Source organism: Rhinopithecus roxellana, chromosome 17 (genome assembly GCF_007565055.1).
Source record: "Rhinopithecus roxellana isolate Shanxi Qingling chromosome 17, ASM756505v1, whole genome shotgun sequence".
NCBI lineage: Eukaryota > Metazoa > Chordata > Mammalia > Primates > Cercopithecidae > Rhinopithecus > Rhinopithecus roxellana.
In genome coordinates, this window is record NC_044565.1 from 23,037,931 (window position 1) to 23,057,988 (window position 20,058).

The 20,058-nt window shown below is 42.0% G+C and overlaps 1 protein-coding gene across 2 annotated transcripts in view; it reads left to right on the top strand.

Annotated features, from left to right (window-relative positions):
* The window catches only part of ANXA4 (annexin A4), an 86,648-nt gene that overhangs the window by 2,340 nt on the left and 64,250 nt on the right, over window positions 1-20,058 (top strand). The window contains exon 1 of one of the 2 annotated variants that reach the window (XM_010367620.2): window positions 796-863. The exons of the other annotated variant lie outside the window; for it this stretch is intronic. The gene's annotated coding sequence lies outside the window, so the exon portion shown is untranslated. Of the gene's footprint in view, window positions 1-795; window positions 864-20,058 lie in introns of those variants that run through there. 2 annotated transcript variants of the gene reach the window in all.

The following is a 20,058-nucleotide window of genomic DNA, read 5'->3' on the forward strand; positions in this document are numbered from 1 at the left end:
GGCATCATAGCAAGACCCCATCTGTACAAAAAGTTTAAAAATTAGCTGGGCATGGTAACGCCCACCTGTAGTCCCATCTACTTGGGAGGCTGGAGAGGGAGGATCGCTTAAGCCCAGGAGTTCAAGGCCGCAGTGAGTTATGATCACACCACTGCACTCCAGCCTGGGTGATAAACAAACAAGCAAGCAAACAAACAAAAACAAGAGGAGGAGATTTTCTTTGAGTGTCACTTTTACACAAATATTTCAGATTAAAAACACTTTTTATACTAAAACAATCAGATATATTTTGAAGTAGAATCCAAAAATTATATACCTTTTAAATCTAAAACAAGAAACCTCGAAAACATTTTGCTTGGGATTTGGGCTGCAATTTGGTCCAAACCTAGCCCTTGAGGGTTTGTTTTCACTGCAGTTAGGGCTACGTATGGAGGCAGTTTGATAGACACTGCAGTGTCCTCCCTGGAGCAACTTTTAGTAACACTCATCTTAGACTGTCTTATCTAATCTTCACTTCAACCTGCACTGGGGTTATTAACATTGGTTTACAGCTGAGGATCCCAAGGTTCCATATCATCGTCCTTGGTCAAGTTCAGACCATTTGTGAACTAAAGCTTAAATCCAGCCGCCAGGATACAAAAGCCTGTTCTCTTATCCTCTCCGCCCTACCATAACTCCATCAGTGCTTGGTTCATAGTAATTTGGATTTGTGGCTTCGTAGATTGTTAACTAAATTTGAACAAATGTTTTTCTTTTTCTTATTTTCTTCTTGTCAAGCTGATGTGAAATGGGGTTGGATGAACTAGAACTGTTTCAACTGGAAAGGGAGCGCACCTGTTGTCCCAGCTACTTGGGAGCCTGAGGTAGGAGGATCCCTTGAGCCCAGGAGTTTGAGACTGCAGTGAGCTATGATTGTGCCACTGCACTCCAGCCTAGGTGACAGAGTGAGATCTTGTCTCTAAAGAAAAAGAAGAGAGAAGTTTGCAGTGAGTGTGGGGGGTGCATGCTAGCCAACAGCCCTAAATGCCAGAGGTGTTTGACATGTGGACAAGGGAATAAACTCGCTCTTTGAGGTGTTTGGCAGAGCTGGGTGGTAGGCTCTGGTTGAATTTGAGGAAGTGGCTTTTAAAACCCACAGACTAGGCAGCCTTGATGTTGGCGAGAGCTCTCTCACTAGAGGTGTTCAGGCAGAGGTTCACAGCCCTTTTCTGATGGAGCTGGGAAGGGTTAGCAGGTTAAGCTCAGGTAACTTCTAAAGCTGTAGTTCCCAAACTTCAGGGTGCATCAAAATCACCCAGGAAGCTTATACAACATTCAGATTCTGCTTATTTAAGCAGCTCCCTGGATGACTGGGATTCGGGACTCAATTCGAGAAACTATGCTTTTTTTTTTTTTATGTTTTGAGACAGCGTCTCTCTCTGTCACCCAGGCTGGAGTGCAGTGGTGCCATCTCAGCTCACTGCAAACTTTGCCTCCCAGGTTCAAGCGATTCTCTTGCCTCAGCCTCCTGAGTACCTGGGACCACACCCAGCTAATTTTTGTGTTTTTAGTAGAGGTGGAGTTTCACCATGTTGCCAAGGCTGGTCTCGAACTCCTGACTTCAGACGATTCGCTCGCCTCAGCCTCCCAAAGTTCTGGGATTGCAGGTGTAAGCCACCATGCCCGACTGAGAAACTATGTTTTAGAAACACTTATATGAATATGTGCATACTTCATAAATTGAATAAAGCATTAATAAAAACATATCACCTTTCCAAGGAAACTTAGATTTTGGTTATTATGTATAAACTCTAGGTAATATGGTAAATGCTAAAACCTTCCTTCTCAAGGATAGTTCTTTTGTTTGTTTGTTTGTTTGTTTTTGAGGCAGAGTCTTGCTCTGTCACCCACTGCTCACTGCAACCTCTGCCTCACAAGTTCAAGTGATTCTCCTGCCTCAGCTTCCCAAGTAGCTGGGAATACAGGCACACGCCACCATGCCAGGCTAATTTTTGTATTTTTAGTGGAGACGGGGTTTCACTATGTTTGTCAGGGTGGAAACCCCTGACCTCGTGATCTGCCTGCCTCAGTCCCCCAAAGTGCTGGGATTACAGGCGTGAGCTACTGCGCCCGGCCAAGGATAGTTCTTTATTATACCAATCACATCTCCCTTGTGATTTGATTAGCAGTTTTTTTTTTTCCTCTGTAAACTCACCACATAGTCTTACAGCACTAACAACTCTAGAACAATGTGGAGCTCCAACTGAATTTTGTTTGTTTGTTTGTTTGTTGATTAACTTAGTTGAAACTGAGATGGAGTACTACATTAATTCCCTGAGGAATTTAGGATTTCTATCTAAGGTCTGTTGTTGGTTTTATTGGGAGTAATTTATTAGTGTTTGGTTTTGTTTGAACTGGACTGAGAGCTTTTGCTATGGGAACCTGAACCGCCACCTTTGAAGAATTCTTTTTAAAGATTCAGGTTGTTTGATGTCAGTAAATTGCCATACTGCTTCTTAGTCCATACTGCTTGAAATGAAAAAATAGAGTGAATATTATATCCACAATCAGCACCAGAAATAAATTGCAGCCAAGTGTCAGACTGTAAATTACTATGGAAAAGACCTTCTACAGCCTGGGCAACATGGTGAATTCTGTCTCTACCAAAAACAAACAAACACATGAAAAAAACTATAAAAATTAGCCAGGTGTGGTGGTGTGCTCCTGTAGTCCCAGCTATATGGGAGGCTGAAGTGGGAGAATCACTGGAGCCCAGGAGTCAAAGGTTGCAGTGAGCCAAGATTGTACTACTACATTCCAGCCTGAGTGACAGCAAGATTCTATCTCAAAAAAAAAAAAAAATCCTTTCATTTTCCTCCTCCTCTCTTATGAAATAATTAACCCTTTAGGCCTAGAAGCAACACACAGAACAAGCAGCCTGACATATAACGGAGCAGGAAGCCCCCCCATGCCCACCTCTACTTCATTTTGTCAAGTCATCAAGAGACCTCCCTGCCCAGTCACTGTGGATTCATTCCTCTGGGTTTAGACACTCACCCCTGCTAGAGAGGTGGCATGTTAAATCATTAACAGAATCTAATATAGAGGGGCCCTGTGATTACTGGGAACAAGTTCTCCTGGTTTATATGCGATTGAACCATCTTCCCTGGAGAAGGTCCTTTAGAGCTATAAGCGTGTGCCATGATCAGCTCCCAGCATCTTCTCTCTTACTCCTCTACAGGGGACTCAGGAAAACATTTTCTGAGTCTTACCCAACTTCAGCTTCTGCTACTGCTACTTTTTGATGCTGTGCAAGCACCTGCTGACTCTGGTTCTCATCCTTAGAATCACAGACCCCTATAAGAATCTGAATGAAGCCATGGATCCTTTCTTGATAAAAATAAATATATACTTAACATTTTTCATACAATTTCAAGGAGTTTATAGACACAGTTCTAAACTCAGTCATGGATACAGCGTGAGTATCCCCAATCTGTAGGCCGGGCGCGGTGGCTCAAGCCTGTAATCCCAGCACTTTGGGAGGCCGAGATGGGTGGATCACGAGGTCAGGAGATCGAGACCATCCTGGCTAACATGGTGAAACCCCGTCTCTACTAAAAAATACAAAAAAAAAAAACTAGCCGGGCGACGTGGCGGGCGCCTGTAGTCCCAGCTACTCGGGAGGCTGAGGCAGGAGAGTGGCTGTAAACCCGGGAGGCAGAGCTTGCAGTGAGCTGAGATCCGGCCACTGCACTCCAGACTGGGTGGCAGAGCGAGACTCCGTCTCAAAAAAAAAAAAAAAAAAAAAAAAAAAAAAGAAAATCCAAAATTAGAAACTTTGCGTGCCGACATGACACTGCAAGTGGAAATGTCACACCTGACTTCTCATAATGAGTTGTGGTCAAAACTTTGTTTCATACACAAAATTGTTACTTTTTTAATTTTTAGAAAGGGGGTCTTGCTCTGTAGTCCAGCCTGGAATGCACTGGTGTAATCATAGCTCACCATACCCACAAACTCCTGAGCTTAAGCAATCCTTCCACCTCAGCCTCTAGAGTATCTGGGACTATAGGCATGCCCAGCTTATTATTATTATTATTAAAAATTTTTGTACAGATAGAGTCTCGCTATGTTGCCCAGGCTGGTCTCAAACTCCTGGGTGATCCTCCTGCTTTGGTCTCCTGAAGTGCTGGGATTACAGGCATGAACCACTGGCCCAAAATTATTTTAAAATATTGTATAAAATTACTGTAGGGGACAAGCGAAAGGATCCCCTTTGCCCTCTGAAGGTTTACTGAAAAGTCAACTTACAAAAGAGGATAATTAGAGAAAAGGCATAGATGGGGAAAAATACATATATTATGGGGGAATATTAATTTTACATCAATGTGTTAATTATAAAATTATAACTAATTTCTGTAAATGATATTAATTTTACATTATATTACATAAATTATGTTCATTTACTTTATTAATTTTACCTTATATTTCACATTAATTTTGTATTAATACATATTTTATGGGGGAATATTCATTTTCCCCCATATTATACATGGAGGAAAATCACAGAGTGATTTTACTTGACATTACAGTGGGGTACAGATGCTTATATACCCTACTTCTTTTTTTTTTTTTTTTTTTTTTTTAATAACAGTCTCACTCTGTCACCCAGGCTGGAGTGCAGTGGCTTGATCTCAGCTCACTGCAACCTCTGCCCTGGGTTCAAGCAATTCTTCTGTCTCAGCCTCCGTAGAAGCTGGGATTACAGGCGTGCACTACCACGCCCAGCTATTTTTTCTTATTTTTAGTAGAGATGGGGTTTCACCATTTTGGCCAGGCTGGTCTCAAACTCCTGACCTCAAGTGATCCACCTGCCTCAGCCTTCCAAAGTGCTGGGATTACAGGCGTGAGAGCCTCCATCATTTTTATACACCAATATGGTAGCATACCACGTAAAGCTGTACTTTACTTTTTAAAAAAATCTCAAAAAAAAAAGATGGAGGCTATCTATATTCTCATATGCTTATTAGTGCATTAAATACTTCTAGGAGGATACACAGGAAAATTATAAGAGTGGTTGCCTGGGGAGGGGAAAGGAAAGTCTTACAGACTTGTCATTATGTACTTATTTGTACTATTTGAATTTTTTATTATGTTTATATGTTACCTATTAATTAAAAAAAAATAGAGCATTACAGATATCACCTGCCCATTTAACACTGTTTGTGAAGGGAGAGAATTAAATAGAAATGAGGAATGTATAATTCTCAGATTTTCCAACCGTAAAATTAACATTTGATCATATACTTCCTTATATGTGTACAAAGAACTAACATGCAAGTATCCTTCAGTTTCCAATGAGATAAAGTAGCTACCGCTCATTCTTGCCGTGTGTTTCACTTGGGTAGCTGGTTCCTAAAAGAATGTAAAGGTGCCTCTAGTTGGATGGTGGAGAAGGCTCTGCTTTTGGTTTTGTTTCGTTTTTCTTTTTGTTTTTCTAAGACAGGGTCTCACTCTGTCACCCTGACTGGAGTGCAGTGGCACAACCATGGCTCACTGCAGCCTCAAACTCCTGCATGCAAGCGACCCTTCCACTGTAGCCTCCCAGGTGGCTGGAACTATAGGCATGTACTGCCACGCCCAGCTAATGTTTTGTATTTTTTGTAGAGACAGAGTTTTACCACATTTCCCAGGCTGGTTTCAAACTCCTGGAGTCAAGCCATCTGTCTGCTTCAGCCTCCCAAAGTACTGGGATGACAAGCATGAGCCATGGCACCTAGCCTAGCTCTGTTTTTAAATGGTCTGATTGATTCCAGGGTGTCTTTTGCTGCAGAAGCAGAGACAGGAGGTAGATGGAATAAATCAGGACCCGTAGACTAGGTAGACTTTCTGGGGCAGGGGCCTTTGTCAGAGAAATTTCTTCTGGTGATATCAATGGCCATGGGTACTGAGGGGCCTGACCTTGACTTTGGAGCCTGGACCCCTATCTTCAGCCAGACTGTGTCTTAGTCTGTGAGAGACCTGCCTCTCTCTGCTGGAGACATTGATAGCTAATGTTCACCAAGTGTCTTCTATGATCCTGACCCTGTGCCAGACATCTGGTATGATATTTCATTAAATTTTCACCCATAGTAGGTGGGTACTAGTATTATCATTGCCAATGTAAGATGAGGAAACAGAGGCACAAAGGGGTTGAGTAATTTGCTCAAAGTTGCACACTGACGAGTGGCACAGCCAGGATTTAAACTTGTCAGTATGACTATATCCTATGCTTTACCATTCTGTATAATGGGTTAAAAGTGGGGGAATCAGGCCAGGCGCAGTGGCTCATGCTTGTAATCCCAAGCTAAAATAGGTAGATCTCCTGAGCTCAGGGGTTCGAGACCAGCCTGGGCGAAACCATTACTCTACCAAAAATATAAAACAATTGGCCAAGCATGGTGGCATGTGCCTATAGTCCCAGCTACTGGGGAGACTGAGGTAGGAGGTTACTTGGACCTTGGAGGCAGAGGTTGCAGTGAGCTAAGATCATGCCACTGAACTCCAACCTGGATGACAGAATGAGACCCTGTCTCAAAAAATAAATAAATAAATAAATAAATAAATAAATAAATAAATAAATAAATATAAAGGGAAATCAGCTGAAAAAGACAGGGCTGGGAGATTAAGCCATGGGGCTGAATTCTTTCAGAGGGGAAGGAGAGTCTAAGTCCAAACCACTTGTCTAAGATGAACTTAATATTGATCTAGGTCATTCTGAGTATGCAGGGGGTCCAGGTGAGGAGTGGACAGCGGAGGCTGAAGCAGGATGATGTGCTGCATCATGACTCTGGTGGCCCATCCTCGTGGGAGCAAGACTTAGGGCAGCATCTAAAGGGAGGGGAGACAGCTCCGAACCTTGGGGTAGGGTCTTCGAGAGCTAGGCAGGAGGTCAGTGGCCTCTGCCAAATGGGCAAAGGTGCATTTCTTTATTTTATATATAAGTGACAGGCACTAGAGATTCAAGAATGAAACACACTGACTCAGATCAGTAAATCAATGATTCAAAAATCATAGGACTATATGATTAGTATAATAATTTGACAGATATGTGCAGACTGCCATGGAGTAACAGAAGAGGTGCACCTAACTGTATCATTAGTGGTCAGAGAAGGCTTCCGGGAGGAGGAAGCTTTATATTGAGCCAGGGCTAGAGAAGAAGGGCTTATGCACAGTCATGGAGATGAGAAAGCTAGACCAAAGCACACTGAAGGAATGGCATGTCTGTCACGGCAGGCAAGTCCCAGAGGTGGAGATGGAGGTCCCTTAGAAACTAAATCCATTCTGTAGGTGTATGGGAGACAGGCCAGATGAGTATCGAGGGATAGGTCCTAGAGGGTCCGAGGATCCCATGTAAGGAACTGCTGGCCTGGAATATAAATCCCTGCTTCCCTTTGCAGCTGCCCCAGTGCATGGCAAAGTTATGTAATAAATGTTTTCAGATAAAATGAAAGTGCTGGGTAACAGGAAGGAAATCAAGGCAGAGATTTAGCCTTGGAGAAACATGGCTCCTTGCTTCCCTGCTTAGCCTGTCCAGACCTCCAATGTTCATCTTAGATACGGTCTCCTTCCCTGATATAATCTGGGTCAGGGGCCTCTCCTACACACTCCTGACTCTGTGATTTCCCCAGGATGGGAATGTTCACACCTTACTATGTCTGATCACATACCTGCCTCCTCTCTTCAGCTTTGAGCTCCACTGAGGGCAGGGACCATGCAGTCCCCTCTGGCTAGCACAGTGCTGCTGAGCACATACTCGGCCCTTGCTACAAGTGTGCAGTGTGAATGGACGGTTTCCCATGGCCTAGAAAATCTCGTCCACCCTCTAGTCCTGGCCTGCTACAAAAATGATCCAGTTTTGAAAATTACTTTTGTAGCTCTTGCTCCCTTCATGGTGTCCTTAAACTCCCACTCAACTCCAAACTAACTACTCTTTTCCAAATAAGTCTCAGTGTTCATAATCATAGTGGGAGCTTTGTTTTTACTGTTTTCTCTGCCTGGAAAATTATTTCCCTATTGAAATCCCATTATTGTTCAAAGCCTAAGTCACATGAGAGCTCTTTGAATTTCTTAGGGGTACATTGTCCATCTTCCTCTACCCTGCAATGCAATTTGTAATAGTTCTCACATGCCACTTTGTCCTTAGACTACTTATATACCTGTTCTATTTCTCTTAGGAGATTACGTGCTCCTTGAGAGCAAGATCATGTCCCCTCCATCTTTCTCCTGCCACACCTCGCACATGATAGGGGCAAAATAAATTTTAAGTAAAGACTGTGAGTGGCTGCACACATAGCGAGTGGCAGTTTTGGAACTGGGGTCTGAAAACCACTTGTGTAAGAAACAGGGCCTGGACTGATTCTTAGGAGGAGAATGCCAGGGTTGCTTATTTAAACTGGATTAAATGAAGTTTCTGGGGCCTACCCAAGATCTTCAGGGTCCTCACCAAAAATCTGTATTTTAACTGCTCCCCACATGACTTTTGTGTACTTTTGAATTTGAGAACTTTCCTCATATAACAAGCTAGACAGACGCTATACAATCGACATTAAGTAGAATCCTTTTGAAGCCATAGCTCCAGACATCATGTCCTGACAACATCCAGGGCCAGGAGAAAGGGGGAATTTGGCTGGCTGACTCTGTCTTTTTAGCCTGGAGGAACTTCAAAGCGTCTTAGCAGGTTTGTCCTTATTTCTTTTTGGTCAGAAGTGGGTCACGTGGCCACTCCTAACCCATTCATGGCTGTTCAAATGGGGTTGCCTTGGACCACTTATTATCTCCTTCTGGGGCTAGCCCCACCTTCCTGGTTTACCAAACCCACTCTCTAAACAGAAAGAAGGTGCTCCTAAGGAAGAAGGAAAGTGTAATGGAGATTGACATTATTGCTGATTTTTGCAAAAAAGTCTGTGCATTGCAGGAACTGCTACTGTCCCAATTTTATGCCAAAATAAACCAGCTCTCATAGGTGGGTTAAATCTGGAGGGCAGAACGGGGACTGGAACTTGGTTCTTGTTCTGGATTCTAAGCCTGAATGCTCTTCATGACAGCCTATGCCAGCACCCATCTGTGGGAAGAGAATTTAATTTGGAGTTTCACAGATATCATAGAATACCAGATCTGGCCTACCAGGAGTAATGCATGTTTGCAGTGGATGGTTTTGAGAACTCTGCTGTTTAAATAATCTTTGGCAAACACAATACTTCCTAAGTCATGTTTATGCAAGTGTTTTAAAAGTATTATAATGGCTGGGCGCGGTGACTCACACCTGTAATCCCAGCACTTTGGGAGGCCGAGACGGGCGGATCATGAGGTCAGCAGATCGAGACCATCCTGGCTAACACGGTGAAACCCCGTCGCTACTAAAAAATACAAAAAAAAAATTAGCCGGGCGAGGTGGCGGGCGCCTGTAGTCCCAGCTACTCTGGGGGCTGAGGCGGGAGAATGGCGTGAACCCGGGAGGCGGAGCTTGCAGTGAAGCCGAGATCGCGCCACTGCACTCCAGCCTGGGCGACAGAGCAAGACTCTATATCAAAAAAAAAAAAAAGGTATTATAAATTCCCCCATTAATATAACTTATCCCCCTTCCCATTTCCTCATACTTGATGTAAAGTCATGACTGGCAATCTATATTTATGAAATGCTCATGGGGTGGTTTGGGGACCTTTTAGACATCAATAGTTTGAGTCTAGAATTATTACTATAGAACTAGGGTTCTCAAACCTCAGAATGTATCAGAATCACTTGGCGGGATTCTTGCACTTGACAAAGATTATTTATTTATTTTTAGTTTTTAGAGATGATGGTCTTGGTATGTTACCCAGACTGGCCTCAAACTCCTGGGCTCAGGGATTCTCCCACCTCAGCCTCCCAATAGCTGAGATTACAGGCACAAGCTATCATGCATGGCCTGGAGGCTTCTTAAAACCCAAACTGCTGGATCCCATCCCCAGAGTTTAGGATTCTGTAGATCTAGGGTTGGGCCTAAGAATTGCACTTTGAACAAGGTCCCAGGTGATGGTGATGCTGTTCGTCTGGAAACCACACTTTTAGAACAAATAATACTGATCTGGGTTCATTGAAAAGATGACATAATAGGATTTTATCATGCCTGCCACACACATCCTATCCTTTCCACGTTCTTTTGTGCTCCCTCCTAGGCTATCCCGGGGCCTTCCCCTCTGGCTGTGTTTTGCATAGAGGGATTCATCTAGCCTTCTGTATTTTGGTAACTCTAGGCTGGGCTTGTTCCAAAAGAAGTGAGAAGGTGAAGTGGGGTCAATGCATCTTCCCTCCAGGCCTGGTTAATTGTCTGTATACTGATGGTGGCTCTAAATGTTGGTCTTGAAATTTTGGTTTCACTTTAAAAGGAATGAAATTCTAACACATAGTACAACATGGACAAACCTTGAAAACATTATGCTAAGTGAAATAATCCAGACACAGAAGGATAATGTTATATGATTCCACTTACATGAGGTACCTACCATAGTCAAACTCATAGAGACAGATAGTGGAATAGAGGTTATTACCAAGGGCCGAGGTGAGGGGGTTACTGTTTTACGTGTTCAGAGTTTCTGTTTGGAATGATGGAAGAGTTCTAGGAATGGATGATGATGATTGTTGCAAGACATTGCGAATGTACTTAATGCCACTGAATTGTACACTTTAAAATGGTTAAAATAGGCCAGGCACAGTGGCTCACACCTGTAATCCCAACACTTTGGGAGACTGAGACTAGAGGATCACTTGAGCTCAGGAGTTGAAGACTAGCCTGCACAACATGACAAAACCCTGTCTCTACAAAAATTAGCCAGGCATGGTGGCCTGCACCTGTAGTCCCAGCTACTTGGGAGGCTGAAATAGGAGGATCGCTTGAGCTAGGGAGGTCAAGACTCAAGTGAGCTGAGATCACACCACTGCACTCCAGCCGGGGCAACCCTATCTCAAAAAAAATGTTTTAATGGTTAAAATGATAAATTTTGCTATATATATGTTACCATGATTGGAAAAAAAAAAGTCTTGCTTTTGTTATTCTTCTATCTCCCAGTGATGTGCTAAATTGTCCTTGTATCAGGCCCTGAGAACTGACTGTTAAAATTTTTAGAGGTTTTGCAAGATGATTGTTAAATATAGCCAGCTGTGATTTAAAATTAAATTATATGAACTAATGAGTAAATAAGTTATATTGAAATATGAATATTTATAAGTAATTTGTATTTAAAACAATTCATCATTTCATAATTCTTAAGTTACCTTTTGCCGTTATCTATGCTCCTGAGGGTATTTGTGTCTATTATATCTGTGTGGTGAAACTGGTATTAATGTGTAATGGGGTGCTGCTGCCCATCTACCCCCAACTCCCAGTTCAGTGACATCACAATAGTAACTTGAGATTGGTCAGGGTGCAAAGATTTACACCAAAGAAGTGGCTACACATCAGGGTGTCCTTTCCTTGGAGAGCTGGCTATTAGGTTTATCAGCACATCCCTGGCCTTACCGTGTGGGTTAGGGTTGGTGTAAGTTTGTAGGAATAAAACAACAGTTGCTTGGAAGCTACCAGCCCAGCTTTCTTTAATTGAATCCTAGCCCTTTCCAAATAGCCCTACCTTGGGGTGTTTTTGCTGTGCCTAAAAAAGAAAGGGTGGTGGCTAAGTTTAGTAGGGGGGAAGATGAGTCACAGTCAGCTAGTTACTTTTTAACCTCCTGGGTGCCTTTCCTCAACTGTAAGATGAAAGGGGTGGGAGAAAAACTAGTAGAAATAAAATAGGATGAGTTTTCTAGCAATGAGGAAGAGAGAGTTTTTTTAAAAAGTTTTTATTACTGATCACAGCCAGTTACAGAGATTTCTTTGTTTCTTCTCCACTTCTACTGTTTCCCTGGACTAGCATTAAAAAAAAAAAAAGCTTTTGGAGATCGAGACCATCCTGGCTAACACAGTGAAACCCCGTCTCTACTAAAAATACAAAAAATTAGCCGGGCGCGGTGGCGACAGAGTGAGACTCCATCTCAAAAAAAAAAAAAGAACAAAAGCTTTTATTATGAACATTTTCCAATATACACCCAAGTGAGAGAATAGCAAAATGAATCGCCATGTAACTATTCATCACCCACCTCAACAGATACCAACATTTCCATGAAAAAGAGACTTTTCTAACTATTGAAATGTAATAAGGAGGAATACAGAGGAAAAGATGGACAGGTATAATTTGAATTTTTTCTCCCAAATTTTGACTATGCAAAACTAAAAGAAGAATATTAAATTGGAAACATACTTAGAATTAATTTTTGGTATAAAATATTAAAATTTATAATATATGCATAATGTACATGTCAGTAAAGCACCAAGATCCTAAAAATGGACAAAACATATGCACCAATAATTCACAAAGAAGAATACAAGTTTAAAAAAAAGGAAGAGTCAGTGTTCCTACTACTTACTAAATTACATTAATTAATTTTTTTTTTTGTGACAGAGTCTCGCTCTGTTCCCCAGGCTGGAGTGCAGTGGACCATCTCGGCTCACTACAACCTCCGCCTCCCAAGTTCAAGCAATTCTTCTGCTTCGGCTTCCCAAATAGCTGGGACTACAGGCATGCGCCACCATGCCTGGCTAATTTTTTTGTATTTTCAGTAGAGACGGGATTTCACCATGCTAGGCTAGTCTTGAACTCCTAACCTCAGGTGATCTGCCCGCCTCAGCCTCCCAAAATGCTGGGATTACAGGTGTGAGCCACCACACCCAGCCATTTTTCTGTATGTGTATATATATATTGTTGTCCAGGTTGGCCTTGAACTCCTGTGTGTGTGTGTGTGTATATATATATATATTTTTTTTTTGAGGTGGAGTCTCGCTCTGTTCAGGCTGGAATGCAGCGGTGTGATCCTGGCTCACTGCAAGCTCCGCTTCCCAGGTTGACCCCATTCTCCTGCCTCAGCCTCCCTGGTAGCTGGGATTGCAGACACCTGCCACCACACCTGGCTAATTTTTTGTATTATTTTATTTTATTTTTTTTAGTAGAGACGGGGTTTCACCGTGTTAGTTAAGATGGTCTCGATCTCCTGACCTTGTGATCTGCCCACTTCATCCTCCCAAAGTGCTGGGATTACAGGCGTGAGCCACTGCGCCCAGCCTTTTCTGTTATATTTTGAAAGATAAATCCCAAGAAGTAGAATTCTTGTTGCATGGTGCATACAGTTTTCTAATGGCCAAATTGCCCTCCAAAAGTACTGTCCAGGGCTGGGCACAGTGGCTCATGCCTGTAATCCCAGAACTTTGGGAGGCCAAGGTGGGTGGATCACAAGATCGAGAGATTGAGACCATCCTGGCTAACATGGTGAAATCCGGTCTCTACTAAAAAAAATGCAAAAATTAGCTGAACGTGGTGGCGCACACCTGTAGTCCCAGCTACTCAGGAGGCTGAGGCAGGAGAATCACTTGAACCCAGGGGAGGGAGGTTGCAGTGAGCCAAGATCATGCCACTGCACTCCAGCCTAGGTGGCTGAGCGAGACTTTGTCTCAAAAAAAAAAAAGTACTGTCCAATTTATACTCCCTACCTGCAGTACAGTAGAGTGTACCCAATATTATATCTTATTCTTTTTCATCTCTGTCCCAGTGTAGTAAATATGAAAACAAATATTTGCAACCTCTGCCTCCTGGGTTCAAGCAATTCTTGTGCCTCAGCGTCCGGCATAGCTGGGATTACAGGCGTGCACCCCCATGCCTGGGTAATTTTTGTGTTTTTTGTAGAGACAGGGTTTCACCATGTTGGCCAGGCTGGTCTTGCACTCCTGGCCTCAAGTGATCTGCCCGTCTTGGACTCCCAAAGTGCTGGGATTACAGGCGTGAGCTACCGTATCCGACCCCTACTACTAAGGTTAAAAGGAGACCCAGCACAGAGGCTTAGGCCTATAAGCGCAGCACTTCGGAAGGCTGAGGCAGGAGGATCGGTTGAGGCCAGAAGCTTGAGACCAGCCTGCTGGGCAACATAGGGAGACTCTATCTCTGCAAAAAAATTTTAAAAATTAGCTGGAAGTGATGGCACATGCCTGTAGTCCCAGCTACCCAAGAGGCTGAGATGGGAGGATTGTTTGAGCCCAGAAGTTCCAGGCTGCAGTGAGCTATGTATGATTGTGCTACTGCACTCCAGCTTGGGCAACAGAGTGAGACCCTGTTTCTTAAAAAAATAAAAAATATCAGGCAAGTTAATAAGGTTCAATTTTATGCCTAAATATTAAATTAAGAATAAATAAATTGAGCAAGCAAGCTAACTTATGGGTGGTTGGGCTTTGGATAGCCTTATAAATTTGGAGGACAATTAGAATGTTCCTAATTATCAGATATCACAAGGAATAAGCCAACAGAAGAAAATATCTACAAAGCTAATTGTAAAGATTATAGGCCAAGCACAGTGGCTCATGCCTGTAATCCCAGTACTTTGGGAGGCTGAGGTGGGCAGATCACCTGAAGTCAGTAGTTCAAGACCAGTCTTGCCAACATGGTGAAACCCCATCTCTACTAAAAGTATTCTAAAAATTAGTCAGGTGTGGTGGTGCACGCCTGTAATCCCAGCTCCTCAGGAGGCTGAGGCAGGAGAATCACTTGAACACAGGAAGCGGAGCCAAGATAGCACCACTGCACTCCAGTGACAGAGAAAGACTCTGTCAAAAAAAAAAAAAAAAAAAAGACTATAATTCTGAGATAGAAAATCTGAACAACCAATAGTAGAGACATTGAGTAAATTATATCAGTTTGATGGAAGACTATAGTAAAATAGTAAAATAATGTGATTGTATAAAATATAGAAAATTAAGAGTAGAACACAAAATTATATACATACTGTGATTACAACTATGCTGAAAGACTGGAATAAACAGAAAGTAGATGGTAAGTTTACATTACTTAAAAAAATGTCCTTTACAGTGTTTAAAGTTGATTTAATAATCTACAAAATAAAATGAAAGGGGGAAATAGATGATTGCTGATGGCTTTCCAGTCTCTAAAATTCTGTGAAAGTTAATCATTTGTATTTGTAAGTGTGGAAAGATTCATTATTTTCAACACTGCAGTGAAAAATTCTACCTCTACCTAGATTCTGCAGGGTTTGGAAAACAAGTTTATCAGATCACACAGGTTTCTTTAATAATAACAATAATAATAACAGCTAGAGGGAAGGAGAGGTTAATAGGGATGAATAAAACCAGCACTGACTGTCCAGGATGCGTACTTCATTGTTACTACCATAAGATCCTGAGGCTGCTAAAACAAAACCAAACAATAATTTTTTTTTGCCGTGTACACATATTATCTTTAAAATTCAAAATTAAATAAAGATTAATATTAAAAAGACAACTAATTGTTTTTTTTTTTTTTTTTTTTTTGAGACGGAGTCTCGCTCTGTTGCCCAGGCTGGAGTGCAGTGGCGCAAGCTCGGCTCACTGCAAGCTCCGCCTCCTGGGTTCACGCCATTCTCCTGCCTCAGGCTTCCGAGTAGCTGGGACTACAGGTGTCGGCCACCACGCCTGGCTAATTTTTTGTATTGTTAGTACAGATGGGGTTCACCGTGTTAGCCAGGATGGCCTCGATCTTCTGACCTTGTGATCCGCCTGCCTCGGCCTCCCAAAGTGCTGAGATTACAGACGTAAGCCACTGCGCCTGGCCTGTTTTATCTTTTTTGATTTTTTGAGGTATTAGTATTACATTTTCTATGACCTCTGCAGTTAGTCTTCATTTCTTTTAGGGGGGATTCCATTTTTATGAAAAAACAATTTCATGGAAACCAAACAGTAGTGAAAAGGGTGATATTTAGATATGAGTTGGCAAGTCATTTTTGAATGCACATATGGTTTAAAAATCTAAAATATCTTGTCACTTGATTAAATAGAGGGAGAAGAAGGATGGTCATAGAAAATGAATCTTGCCCTTGATGTGATGAGTATGGAATATTTAAGCCAAAATCTGTAGTCTGAAAGGATTGAGTAATATGTTGGTGCCAGCCAGTCTTCTCTGTTTGGAATGCTGTGTTATTCTACCAAACGCTGAGGATGCCTAATAGTTTCCTAAGTGTTTCTTCTGAATAATTCAGTGGATTATTTTCAGAGATAGACTCTTCTTTTAAATATTATGGGGCTTTGTTTTTTTCCCTTGTTTTCTAGCATTTTGATGTAGGTGCATATTATGTTTTTCTTTTTCTTTTTTAGCAAATGGGGAAATGAAGGCACTGAGAAGATAAATAAACATGTTTTTGTGTGCGTGATTTAAAGAGCTAGTCTCACTGTTCATGTAAAGTGTTCAGAACAGTACCTGACCATAATAAATGTTCAGTCAACATTAGCTATAACAATTGTTAACAAATAAGATGAAATATGTGTAGAGTAGTGCTATGCAGTAGAAATACAAAGTGAGGCTGAGTGTGGTGGCTCACACTGGTGAGCCACTTTGGGAGGCCAAGGTAGGAGGATAGCTTGAGTTCAGGAGTTCAAGGCCAGCCTGGGCAACAACATAGTGACACCTCATCTTTATTTAATTAATTAATTAATTTAAAAATAAATATAAAGTAAGCCACGAATGCAAGTTTGAATTATCTAATAATTACATTCAAAAAAGTAAGGAGACAGGCACAATTAACTTTAATCGTATAGATTATTTTACCCAGTATACCTGAAGTATTATTTCAACATGTAATCAATATAAACGTTATTAAGGAGATATTTTATAGGCTTCTTTTCATGCTGTGTTGTAGCAGTCTGATGTGTATTTTAAACTGATAGCACATCCAAATTTAAATGCAAATTTTTCATCAAATATTTTGTCTGTATTTAGATTTCATGAAATGTTCAGTTTCACATCAATTTACGTGCTCAAATAATTTCAAACGTACTGCAAAATTTTTCCAATAACTAGATCAAGTACTGTAAAATAATTTTCCTTTAATATTTGCATGCACATTGAAAAAACTGATTCATGTTTTTTAGAAGAATTTGACTTTGAAGTGAAAAGCCTCTCACTTTTAAAACTGCATCTTTCTGCCTGTAATCCCAGCACTTGGGGAGGCCGAGACCATCCTGGCTAACACGGGGAAACCCCGTCTCTACTAAAAAATACAAAAAACTAGCCGGGCGTGGTGGTGGGCACCGGTAGTCCCAGCTACTCGGGAGGCTGAGGCAGGAGAATGGTGTGAACCCGGGAGGCAGAGCTTGCAGTGAGCTGAGATCTGGCCACTGCACTCCAGCCTGGGGGACAGAGCGAGACTCCGTCTCAAAAAAAAAAACAAAAAACAAAAAAAAAAAACTGCATCTTTCCAAGTTAATTCACGAACTCTCTTGTCAGTTCCATCTCTTGTTCTTTACTGTGCCAGCTGTGATGCTTCTGCCACTCTCCTCAATTGTACACCAGTAACATGCCTTTGTTTTTCAATCTTATCAACTGAAATCAATTCATCAAAAGATAAAGAATCTTTATCAATCTTAAAACATAGCTGGGTGCAGTGGCTTACCCCTGAAACCCCAGAACTTTGGGAGTCTGAGGTGGGAGGATCGCGTGAGTTCCTCACGTGAATCAGAAATCCACTGTGCAAGAATTTTACAGTTCTGTTTCTGTGCTCTTCTGCCAGAGTCAGCTTGAATTTTGGAAAGATGTGGAGACAGAACCCTGCCCTGGCCCAGAGAGGGAGTGACTGATCCAAGGGGAGGAGGAGTTGCCCAAAGAGCTGGAACTTGATGACTTCAGGGCGCGGGAGGCCTCAGAACAAAGTGAGACTTTGAAGAGAGCAGTACTTACTCTCTGCTCACTTCCAGATCTCCAAGGTGGAGCCAGTTGAAATCTGTGTAGGAAACGAAGCTGCTTTTCCAGTTCATCTGGAAAGAGAGGGCTTTTTGTTTTTTCCCCACATGGGCAAATAAAGGTAGTTGATGTTGTGTGTTTAGAGCCAGAAAGAAAGTTCTGGACTGCATAATGCCTGTATTCCAGGCAAATAGAACCCAACAAGGATGACAGTCTGGCTTTATCACTGACTCACTGCAAATCCCTTCCCTCCTGTACTTTTTTTTTTTTTTTTGAGATGGAGTCTTGCTCTGTTGCCCAGGCTGGAGTGCAGTGGCATGATCTCAGCTCACTGCAACCTCCACCTCCTGGGTTCAAGCGATTCTCCTGCCTCAGCCTCCTGAGGAGCTGGGATTACAGGTGTGCACCACCATGCCCAGCTAATTTTTATATTTTTAGTAGAGATGGGGTTTCACCACGTTGGTCAGGCTGGTCTTGAACTCCTGACCTCGTGATCTACCCGCCTCGGCCTCCCAAAGTGCTGGGATTACAGATGTGAGCCACCGCACCTGGTCTTAGTTTTTTTCTGACAAGGTCCTCTTCTTTTATCCCTAAGACTTACGATTGCTACGACAACAAAAGATACCAACATTACTGGCCAGCCTTGGAATTTGGACCTTGGGAAATGGAGGCCTGTAGTTTGTGACCCATAAAGAGAGACTGAAGGGGCCTAAGCGCAGACGGACAGATGAGAACCCCTGGTGATAGAACGGACAAGAACTGGAGATCAATGCCAGTAGTTTGTGATGAACGCGTTGGGGTTCCTGTGTGATCAGCCAGTTGGGATTTCTGTATTAGTTTCACACTCACCTGTAATAGTTTACCAATGGTGTTTCTGAAAGATGAACATGAAATTAAGTGACCTTTCATGTTTCCTCGAGGGACTTTGATTCTAAAATAACTCTGAGAACACATCAGGAAACATGATGTAACTCCAACCATGCTTGACACATTTTCTCTTTAAATAACAGTTATACTTGAGGAGATGATTTTACTCATGATGCTGTGCAAAAGCTACATGGATTACACTGGTTTGGATTTTGCCTTAGAGTGGGCATTGCTGAGTGATGGACAACAGCGGCGTGCTTCCCCGAGAGGCCACTGTGAGCCTCTTAGGTTGAGAACTTGACCTCTTACTTAGGTTTTATGCCACCATAAAATGCACCCATCTTAAGTGGTTAGTTTGATGAGTCGTTGTTTCTTTTAAGGAGTTAACATTTAAAATCAACTTTTAAAAATTGTGGTGAAATACACATGAAATACATTTAAACATTCTTAAGTGTAACAGTTCAGTGACATTAAGTATATTCACATTGTTTTGCAACCATCACCACCATCCATTCACAGAACTCTTTTCATCTTGTAAAACTGAAACTCTGTGCTATTAAACTGTAACTCCCTCTTCCCTTTCCCCCAGCATTATCATTCTGCTTTCTGTCTCTATGAATCTGACTACTTTGAGTACCTCATATAAGTGGATTCATGTAGTATTCATCCTTTTGTGACTGGCTTATTTCACTTAGCATAGTGTCCTTAGGTTCATCGCTGTTACAGCATGTGGTAGAATTTCCTTCCTCTGTAAGGTTGAATAATACTGTATATATTCCAATGTACGTATGTGTACACACACACACACACACACACACACCCCACACCACATTGTGTTTATCCATTTATCTGTTGAGGGACACTTAGGTTGCTTCCACTTTTGGCAATTGTGAATAATGCTGCTGTGAACATGGATGTGCAAACATTTCTTCGAGTTCCTGCTTCCTGTTCTTTTGGGTATATGTATACCTAGAAGAGGAATTGTTGGACTATATAGTAATTCTATTTTTAATTTGTTGAGGAACTGCCGTACTGTTTTTATGGTGGCTGCACCATTTTACTTTCTTACCAGCAGTGTACAAGGGTTCAAGTTTCTCCACATCTTCACCAACATTTGTTATTTTCTGTTGTTCTGTTTTGAGTAATAGCCATTCTAATGGCCATTCTAATGGGTGTGAGTGGAGTTCAGTGAGTGTTGGCAGATGTGCGTATCTGGGTACACTACCCCAATCAAGGTAAAGAACATTTCATCACCCCTTGATATTGCCTCATGCTCCTCTACAGTTAGTATCCCTTCTGCCTCACCAGTGCCCCTAATCACTGGCCCCAGACAACCACTTTTGCACTTTCTAGCACTATATATTAGCTTGCTTTGTTCTAGCATTTCATATAA